The sequence below is a fragment of the Trachypithecus francoisi genome, unplaced genomic scaffold (genome assembly GCF_009764315.1).
Source record: "Trachypithecus francoisi isolate TF-2019V2 unplaced genomic scaffold, Tfra_2.0 Lachesis_group4, whole genome shotgun sequence".
NCBI classification, from domain to species: Eukaryota; Metazoa; Chordata; class Mammalia; order Primates; family Cercopithecidae; genus Trachypithecus; species Trachypithecus francoisi.
In genome coordinates this window covers 9,333,895-9,344,121 of record NW_022681469.1, presented here as the reverse complement: position 1 = coordinate 9,344,121, position 10,227 = coordinate 9,333,895, and the positions used below count along the sequence as shown (strand labels likewise).

The 10,227-nt window shown below is 42.6% G+C and overlaps 1 non-coding gene across 1 annotated transcript; it reads right to left on the bottom strand.

Annotated features, from left to right (window-relative positions):
- Positions 1 to 583: 583 nt before the first annotated feature.
- Positions 584 to 655, bottom strand: TRNAC-GCA. Its single transcript has one exon. It is a non-coding gene; the product is annotated as a tRNA-Cys (tRNA).
- Positions 656 to 10,227: the final 9,572 nt, after the last annotated feature.

Below are 10,227 nucleotides of genomic sequence, written 5' to 3'. Positions count from 1 at the left end.
TTCCACCAAGAGTTACACAATTGTGAATTCCCCAAATGAAACTAAGAGGGTTGAGATATGCAAGAAAAAAAAAAAAAGTTCACCCGAGACCTACGAACACTGACTTAGCCTTCAAGAAATCGGGTTTCTCTGGAGCTTCAGGTGTCAGAGGGAGCTTTCCAGTGAAGACCTGACCTGCCTCCTCTCTCTCCTGCTTTGCAGAATGAATCCATGTGTTGAAGAAAAGCTAAGGGTAGAACATCCTATCATGTTCAGTGAGTGAAAAGGAAATAGGGGGCCGGGTGTAGTGGCTCATGCCTGTAATCTCATGACTTTGAGGGGGCGAAGAGGGGTGGATGACCTGAGGTCATGAGTTCAAGACCAGCCTGGCCAATGTGGTGACACTCCATCTCTACTAAAAATACAAAAATTAGCCGAGCATGGTGGTGCACATCTGTAATCCCAATGACTCAGGAGGCTGGGGCAGGAGAATTGCTTGAACCCGGGAGGGGAGGTTACAATGAGCTGACATCGTGCCCCTGCACTCCAGCCTGGGCAACAGAGTGAGACTCTATCTCACAAAGAAAAGAAAAGTGAAATACAGAGGGGGCAACCGGAATTGAACCGGTGACCTCTTGATCTGCAGTCAAATGCTCTACCCCTGAGCTATACCCCCACCTGGTCATTTGCCCTCTACTAACCACTATAAACCCATATGGCCACGCCCTGGCTCTCACCATCATGAGATGCATACTTGCTCTGTCACCATATGCCCCCTTCCTATTTTACACCTACCTGCCTGCCGGCTCTACTTGTAACCAGCATTCTTCCTTCTCTAATTCTATTAAAATCACAGGTTTGCAGACAGAACATCCTTCAGACTCACCTAGAGAAGCAGGACTCAAAGAACTGGTTGCTCAACAGACCCTTTAAAGGTGAGGCTGGGCTGGGCAGAGCTGGGTAAAAGCAAAAGTTCTTGGGCCCTACTTGAGGACTCCTAAGCCAGACTCTCTGGGAAGAGAACTTGGACAACTTATGATTCTAACAAACCTCCTACACCATTCTGACATATGGTTTGAAGCTACTGGTTTAAACTATTCCCTTCCATGGTACAGATCTGGAAAAAATGACAGTAATTAAAATTGTGCCCAAACAAAACACACCTGATTAATGACCAAGTCATGACAAGAATCCACATGCATGATAAAGGGCCTCTGCACTGAACACTCTGAGGCAGGAGATGAACTGCCTTTTCCTTTCCTCTTCTTTCCTCTTATCCTCCATTCGCTGAATCCCACGATGTGTCAGATGGTAGTAGTGACCAGAAGAAAGGATCCAATCCATGGAAAAGTAGAGAAGTGGGGAATCAGAGAAATCTGTGGTCACTGGGACATGACACAGGACGGAGTGATTGTAAACATGTCAGCAGAGTGAAAGGAAGGGCCAATAAGTGTCACCGTCTTGAACCAGGGACTACTTGACATGCAGCCAGATGCTCTGCCCCCAAAATGTGCCCTCCTATCTGTTTAGACTTTCCTGACTGACACTGTTTCACCTATGTTCCCACACCCAAGGATCTAATATACATTGTAATTTCTCATCATTTTCAGTGAACCACTGGCAACTGACTGATCTCATTCAGACAGACCCTTATCTGGCTTTGACTTACCCTGTCCTTCGCTATGGACCTATCAGAGGACTTCTAGAAATCTCTCCTGCCTAGAATCCTGTAGCCTCCTCCTCAGTCCGTGTGTGGGGCAACAATTTGCAGAATTGTTTAGAGTTGGAAGCTTCCTCTCTCTTTCTCTCCTAAGTTTTATCTTCTCTAACAAACTTCCCAAACTCTCTCTCCACTTTACTTTCATCCTCTGCACAGTTGGGTACTTTGGGCTTAGTCCTACATTTTTTTAACTTTTGACTCTTCTTCCAGCTCATTTACTAGTCCTTGTCTTTAAAAGGGAGACACCTTACCAGAGGGGTCCCAGCCTCAGGCAGGCCACAAACTAGTAGCTCAGTACAACTGGAAGAGCCAGGGCCAGGCACAAAGGCTGGCTGTATGAGCCCTGAAGCTCAGGCCTCCAGTATCCTCTGTATTAGGACCAGGATCTGTGCCTCTGTGGACCTTTCCCCTGAAAGTTTCTACTATAAGGCCCAAAGACCACACAGATCCTGAGGATGAAGAGAAAGGACAATCATCTAAAAGGGCGTAGCAGATGAAGGCAAGGAACTGTGGGAGTGATGCCAGCGAGGCTGAAGCCAAACATTCACTAGGATTGCAAAGGATCATCAGGGCACCATGGAGTGTTCTCCTCCCCTCCCCTCCCCTCCTCTCCCCTTCCCTCCCTCCCTCCCTCCCTCTCTCTTTCTTTCTTTTTTTGCAGTTGCAAGATTTAATAGAGTGAAAACAGAGCTCCCATAAAATGGGAGGGGACCCAAAGAGGGTTGCCCTCCAAAGGGGTTTTGCCACCCCCGGCTTGAATGCCTGGGGTTTATATCCCAATCATTGTCCCTCCCCCTCTGCTCTCAAGTGATATATGATTTGACTATTTCTTTACCTCCTGCTTTTAGCCTAATTTGTATTTTAGTGAGCCCTCTTTACTACCTGAATGGTCGTGTGTGGGCTGAGTTACAAGCCCTGTGTTTAAAGGTAGGTATGGTCACCTTCCCCAGCTATGCTTAGGAATACTTAGCCTAGGAAATCCAGCTAGTCCTGTCTCTCACTTTTTCTAATTGTTCATTAACTAAGTCCTCTAAAACCTCCAGTTTCTCTTTACTTAGTGGCCATTGTTCTATCCAAATTGGCTTATCTGTTCACCATTTTAAAGGTATAGGTTCTGGAAGCTTAACAATGGCCGCCATCAAAAATGATATCCTAAACCGTGGTAGTAACTTTGTCTTTCCACTTGAAGCAGTTCCTTCAAACCTTGGAAACTTTTTCCTAGTCCCATACCAGGGACATACCCCATTTCATGCATCATATGTTGATTTTGAGGGCTGTATAATTGTTCTGGAATTAGAATTTGTGCTCCCCATGGTTTTTTTTTTTTTTTTTTTTTTTTTTTTTTTTTGTATTTTTTAGTAGAGACGGGGTTTCACCGTGTTAGCCAGGATAGTCTTGATCTCCTGACCTCATGATCTGCCCGCCTTGGCCTCCCAGAGTGCTGGGATTACAGGCTTGAGCCACCGCGCCCGGCCCCCATTGTTGTAATAAATCTGTTCTCCATAAATTTATAGGTACAGAAGTTATAATTGGTTGAATAGTCCCAGGTTGTCCATCGGGCCCTTCCCAATGCAAAATATAACTACTTTGATATACTTCAGGGGCTTCACCAACTCCAACTGTGTTAAATTGAGTGGGTTGAATTGGCCAGGTGGACGGCCAGTGCTGTAGAGAATTGACTGAAATGTCTGCTTCTGTATCTACGAAACCTTTAAATTTCTTTCCCTGAATAGTTATTTCACAGGTAGGACGTTTATCAGTAATTTGATTCACCCAATGAGCTGCTTTGCCTTGTTTATTTGTGCTTCCTAATCCTCCTGTTTGTTTAATTTCACTTTTTCCCATTCCCACATATGGCACAATCAGAAGTTGTGCTATACACTCTCCTGGCTCTGCTTTCCAGGGAACAGAAGTAGATGTAACAATTTGAATTTCCCCATTGTAATCTGAATCAATGACTCCTGTATGTATTTGTACTCCTTTTAAATTTATACTAGATCTTCCTAGAAGTAATCCTATCGTCCCAGCTGGCAAAGCTCCACAGACTCCTGTTAGGACCTTTTACAGGGTTCCCTAGGTAGAAGGTTCACAGATTTTGTGCAGCATAAATATACTGCGGCAGTACTGTCTGCGGCGGGGCACAGACATTGTACAGGGGTGAGGGAATGGCCTGAGCCAGAAATGCCCCGGTTTGGAATGGGGCTCGGCATGGGCCCCTCATGGCATTTCCCGAAATCGGGTTCCCGTCTTTATCAAACTTAGAGTGACACTGGTTAGCCCAATGTTTTCCCTTTTTACATTTTGGACATATTTCAGGCTCAGCAGTTTTCTTTTTTCTCCTATCCGGTGGCCTGACTTGCTGATTTTTTCTACATTCTTTTTTAGTATGACCATGCTTCCCACAGTTAAAACAAGCTCCAGGAAATGGAGTATTTCCTTTACCCACTCTCAGTCCTACCATTGCCTGGGCTAGCAGAGTGGCCTTATGCAGATTACCTCCAATACCGTTACATGCCTTGGTATAATCAGCTAAATGTGCTTTCCCTCTAATAGGTCGCAGAGCAGCCTGGCACTCGGGATTAGCATTGTCGAAAGCTAATAACCGCAACACTATATCCTCAGCAGCCAAATCTGCAATTACCTTTTAAAGAGACTCCTGTAATCGAGCTATAAAATCCGCGTGTGGTTCTTTTGGTCCCTGTTTTACAGCACTAAACGAAGGGTACTGTTCTCCACCTGAAGTGATTTTTTCCCAAGCTCTAATGCACACTCCCCTAAGCTGTTCTGTGGCATCATCCTGCATGACCAGTTGTGCATCTAAACCAGCCCAGCCACCTACCCCCAAAAGTTGGTCTGCAGTTATATTAATTTGAGGTTGGGCCTGGGCATTGTGAGCAGCCTGAATGGAAGCTTCATCTGCCCACCAAATTTTAAATTGTAAGAACTGAGCAGGAGCTTGACAAGCTTGAGTAAGAGCGTCCCAGTCAGTAGGAATCATCCGACTGGAGACAGCAACATTCTTTAACAGTCCCATTACAGAAGGAGAACCTGGTCCATATTGATTAATAGCTTGTTTAAATTCTTTGAGTAATTTAAAAGGAAAAGGCTCAACTGTAGCTATAATATTTCCCTGTTGATCTGGGGGGTGTATTCTTTTTTTTTTTGAGACAAAGTCTCGCTCTATCGTCCAGGCTAGAGTGCGGTGGCGTGATCTTGGCTCACTACAAGCTCCGCCTCCTGGGTTCATGCCATTCTCCTGCCTTAGCCTCCTGAGTAGCTGAGACTACAGGCGCCTGTCACCATGCCTGGCTAATTTTTTGTATTTTCAGTAGAGATGAGGTTTTACTGTGTTAGCCAGGATGGTCTTGATCTCCTGACCTCATGATCCACCCACCTCGGCCTCCCAAAGTGCTGGGATTACAGGTGTGAGCCACTGTGCCCAGCTTGGGGGATATATTCTAACACAGAACTGCCAGGCCTCTAAATCACTCTCTCTTCTAGCTTGCTGAATTCCTGCCTGAATAGAACTGAAAGTGGTTGCTCGAGGCGCTGCTCGAACAGTCACTGGGACAACTACTTTTCACCCAGTGTCCTCTGGAAAAGAAAGATCTGGAGGGTCAGGCCACTCTTTTTCTTCAAAATAAGGAGGGGGTGCAGAAGGGTTGGGATGAACCTCCTCCTCCTTTGCTGCTTTAGCTTTAGCTGGCAAACAAACCTGCTCTGTTACTTCATTATACTCTCCTTCCTCCTCCTCATCAGTGTGAAAAGGTTCCAAGGTGGAACAAACCAGAGCCCACACTTGTCCCATTGTTACCCTGATGCTTCCGAGCTCCCCTTCTTACTCACCATGGGGACTGCTTAAGAGTACTCAGGTGTCCTCCAGCTTACTTCCATGTTCTCCAACCATCGCCCTGGCAACCCTTTGACCTGCGTTTGAGCCCCACATATGGGTACCACTTGCTGAAACCAGCTTGGTCGTGGAGACCCTAACCCAGTGGCGCTAGAGGAATTAAAGATGCACACACAGAAATATAGACTGTGGGGTGGGAAATCAGGGGTCTCACAGCCTTCAGAGCTGAGAGCCTCGAACACATTTACCTACATATTTATTGACAGTAAGCCAGTGATAAGCATTGTTTCTATAGATTATAGATTAACTAAAAGCATTTCTTATGGGAAATAAAGGGATGGGCCGAAATAAAGGGATGGGCTCTGGCTAGTTATCTGCAGCAGGAACATGTCCTTAAGGCACAGATCACTCAGGCTATTGTTTGTGGTTTAAGAACGCCTTAAGTGGTTGTCTGTTCTGGGTGGGCCAGGTGTTCCTTGCCCTCATTCCAGCAAACCGACAACCTTCAGTGTGGGCGTCATGGCCATCATGAACATGTCACAGTGCTGCAGAGATTTTGTTTATGGCCAGTTTTAGGGCCACTTTATGGCCAGATTTGAGGGTCTGTTCCCAAACTAAGAAAAATAATAGAGAAGATCCAAATAAATAAACTCGGAGATGAAAAAGGAGACACTGCAACTGATACTGCAGAAATCCAAAGGATCATAAAGGCTACTATGAGCCTAACCCTAACCCAACCCTATATGCCAATAAATTGGAAAACCTAGAAGAAATGGATAAATTACTAGACACATACAACATACCAAGATTGAACCAAGAAGAAATCCAAAATCTGAACAGACCAATAATAAGTAACGAGATTGAAGCTGTAATAAAATCTTCCAGGAAAAAAAAAACCTCAGGACCTGATGGCTTCATTGCTGAATTTTACAAAACATTTAAAGAAGAAATATGAATCCTACTCAAACTATTCAAAAAAATAGAGGAGGGAATACATCCAGACTAATTCTATGAGGCCAGTATTACCCTGATACCAAAATCAAAGACACATGAAAAAAACAAAAAAGAAAGAAAACTATAGGTCAATATCTCTGATGAACATTGATTTAAAAATCCTCAACAAAATACTGCAAATCAAATTCAACAACACATTAAAAAGATCATTCAGACCGGGTGTAGTGACTCATGCCTATAATCCCAGCACTTTGGGAGGCTGAGACTGGTGGATTACTTTGAGCTCAGGAGTTGGAGACCAGCCTGGGCAACATGGTGAAACCCCATCTCTAAAACAACACAAAAATTAGTTGGGCTTTGGTGGCATGTGCCCGTAGTCCCAACTACTTGGAATGCTGAGGCTGGAGAATCACTTGAGCCTGGGAAGCCTAGTTTGCAGTAAGCGGAGATCATGCCACTGCACTACTGCCTCGGTAACAGAGTGACCACCATCTCAAATAAATAAATAAATTAATCATTCATTATGACCAAGTGGGATTCATCTCAGGGATGCAAGGATGGTTCAACATATTGCAAATCAATCAATGTGATACATCATATCAAGATGAAGGACAAAAAACATATCATTTCTTTTTTTTTTTTTTTTTTTTTTTTTTTTTTTTTGAGGCGGAGTCTCGCTCTGTCGCCCGGACTGGAGTGCAGTGGCCAGATCTCAGCTCACTGCAAGCTCCGCCTCCCGGGTTACGCCATTCTCCTGCCTCAGCCTCCCGAGTAGCTGGGACTACAGGCGCCCGCCACCTCGCCCAGCTAGTTTTTGTATTTTTAGTAGAGACGGGGTTTCACCGTGTTAGCCAGGATGGTCTCGATCTCCTGACCTCGTGATCCGCCCGTCTCGGCCTCCCAAAGTGCTGGGATTACAGGCTTGAGCCACCGCGCCCGGCCTAAAACATATCATTTCAATTGATGCTAAAAAAGCATTTGATAAAATTCAACATCTCTTCATAATAAAATCCCTCAAAAAACTGAGTGTACAAGGAACATACCTCAACACCAAAAAAGCCATACACAACAGTCCCACAGCTAGTATCATACTGAATGAGGAAATCTGAAAGCCTTTCCTCTAAGATCTGGAACAAGACAAGGATGCCCACTTTCACACTGTTATTCAACATAGTACTGGAAGTCCTAGCTAGAGAAATCACACAAGAGAAAGAAATAAGGGGCATCCAAATTGGAAAGGAAGAAGTCAAATTATACTTATTTGCAATGATATGATCTGGTATTTTGAAAATCCTACAGACTCCACCAAAACCTATTAGAACAGATAAATTCAGTAAAGTTGCAGGGTACAAAATCAACATACAAAAATTAGTAGCATTTCTATATGCCAACAGTGAACAATCTGAAAAAGAAATTAAGAAAGTAATCTCGGCCGGGCACGGTGGCTCAAGCCTGTAATCCCAGCACTTTGGGAGGCCGAGACGGGCGGATCACGAGGTCAGGAGATCGAGACCATCCTGGCTAACACGGTGAAACCCCGTCTCTACTAAAAAAAATACAAAAAACTAGCCAGGCGAGGTGGCGGGCGCCTGTAGTCCCAGCTACTCCGGAGGCTGAGGCAGAAGAATGGCGTGAACCCGGGAGGCGGAGCTTGCAGTGAGCCCAGATCGCACCACTGCACTCCAGCCTGGGCGACAGAGCGAGACTCCATCTCAAAAAAAAAAAAAAAAAAAAAAGAAAGTAATCTCATTTACAATAGCTACAAGTAAAATAAAATATCTAGGAATAACATTAACCAAAGAAGCAAAAGACCTCTATGATAAATACTATAAAACATTGATGTAAGAAATGGACAAAGACACAAAAATTGAAAGATATTCTATGTTCATGGATTGAAAGAATCAATATTGTTAAAATGTCAATACTACCCAAAGCAATCTACACATTTAATGCAATCCCTACCAAATACCAATGACAATCTTCACAGAAATAGAAAAATTAATTATAAAATTGATATGGAACCACAGAAGATCCAGAATAGCCAAAGCTGTCCTGAGCAAAAAGAACAAAACTAGAGGAATCATATTATCTGACTTCAAATTATACTACAGAGCTATAATAACCAAAAAAGCATGGTACTAGCATAAATACAGACACACAACCAATGGAACAGAATAGAGAACCCAGAAATAAATCCATACATCTACAGTGAGCTCTTTTTTGACAAAGGTGCTAAGAACATATAACGGAGAAAGGACAGTCTCTTTAGTAAATGATGCTGGGAAAACTAGATACTCACATACAGAAGAACAAAACTAGTCCCCTATCTTTTGCCGTATACAAGAATCAAATCAAAATGGATTAAAGACTTAAATCTAAGACCTTAAACTATGCAACTACTGTAAGAAAACATTGAGGAAACTAGAACATTGGACTGGGCAAAGACGTCTTAAGTAACACTCCACAAGTACAGGCAATCAAAGCAAAAATGGACAAATGGGATCACATCAGGTTAAAAAGCTTCTGCCAGCAAAGGAAAAAATCAACAAGTGAAGAGACAACCCACAGAATGGGAGAAAATATCTGCAAACTACCCATCTAACAAGTGATCAATAACCAAAATTTATAAGGAACTTAAAACAACTCAATTAAAAAATCTAATCATCCAACTGAAAAATGGGCAAAAGTTCTGAATAGTCATTTCTATAAAGAAGACATACAAATGGCAAAAAAGTCTGTGAAAAGATACAGCCCAACATCATTGATCATCAGAGAAATGAAAATCAAAACTGCAATAAGTTATTGTCTTACCCCAGTTAAAATGGCTCATAGACATTTTAACTGGGGTAAGACAATACCTCATTGTAGTTTTGACAGGGAAAAGACAAGCAATAACAAATGCTTCTGAGGATGTGGAGAAAAGGGCACACTTGTACAACCACTATGGAGAACAGTTTGGAGGTTTCTCAGGAACCTAAAAATAGAACTACTTTTATGATCCAGCAATATACACAATAGCCAAGATTTGGAAGCAACCTAGGTGTCCATCAGCAGATGAATGGATAAGGAAAATGTGGCATGTATACACAATAGAGGACTATTCAGCCATGAAAAAGAATGAGATACTGTCATTTGCAACAACTCGGATGGAACTGGAGGTCAATATGTTAAGTGAAATAATCCAGGCACAGAAAGACAAACTTTGCATGTTCTCAATTATTTGTGAGATCTAAAAAAAATTTAAAACAGTTAAATTCATGGAGAGAGACAGTAAAGTGATGGATACCAGAGGCTAGGAATGATAGTGGGGCGGGGGGAGTGGGATAGTTAATGAATACAAAAATATAGTTAGATGGAATGAATAAGATCAAGTATTTGATAGTACAACAGAGTGACTGCAATCAATAATAATTTGTTGTACACTTTAAAATAACTAGAAGAGTATAATTGGGTTGTTTGAATCACAAAGAAATGATAAATGCTTGAGGTGATGGTTATCCCATTTACCCTGATGTGATTATTGTGCATTGAATGCCTGTATCACAATATCTCATGTATCTCATGAATATATACACCTACTGTGTACCCACAAATTTTTAAATTAAAAAATAAAAGAAAATCAATATAATAAATCCTATACATAGAACAAAACAAAAATATCACATGATCATCTCAATAGATGCAGAAAAAGCATTTAGCAAAATCAAACAGCCTTTCATGGTAA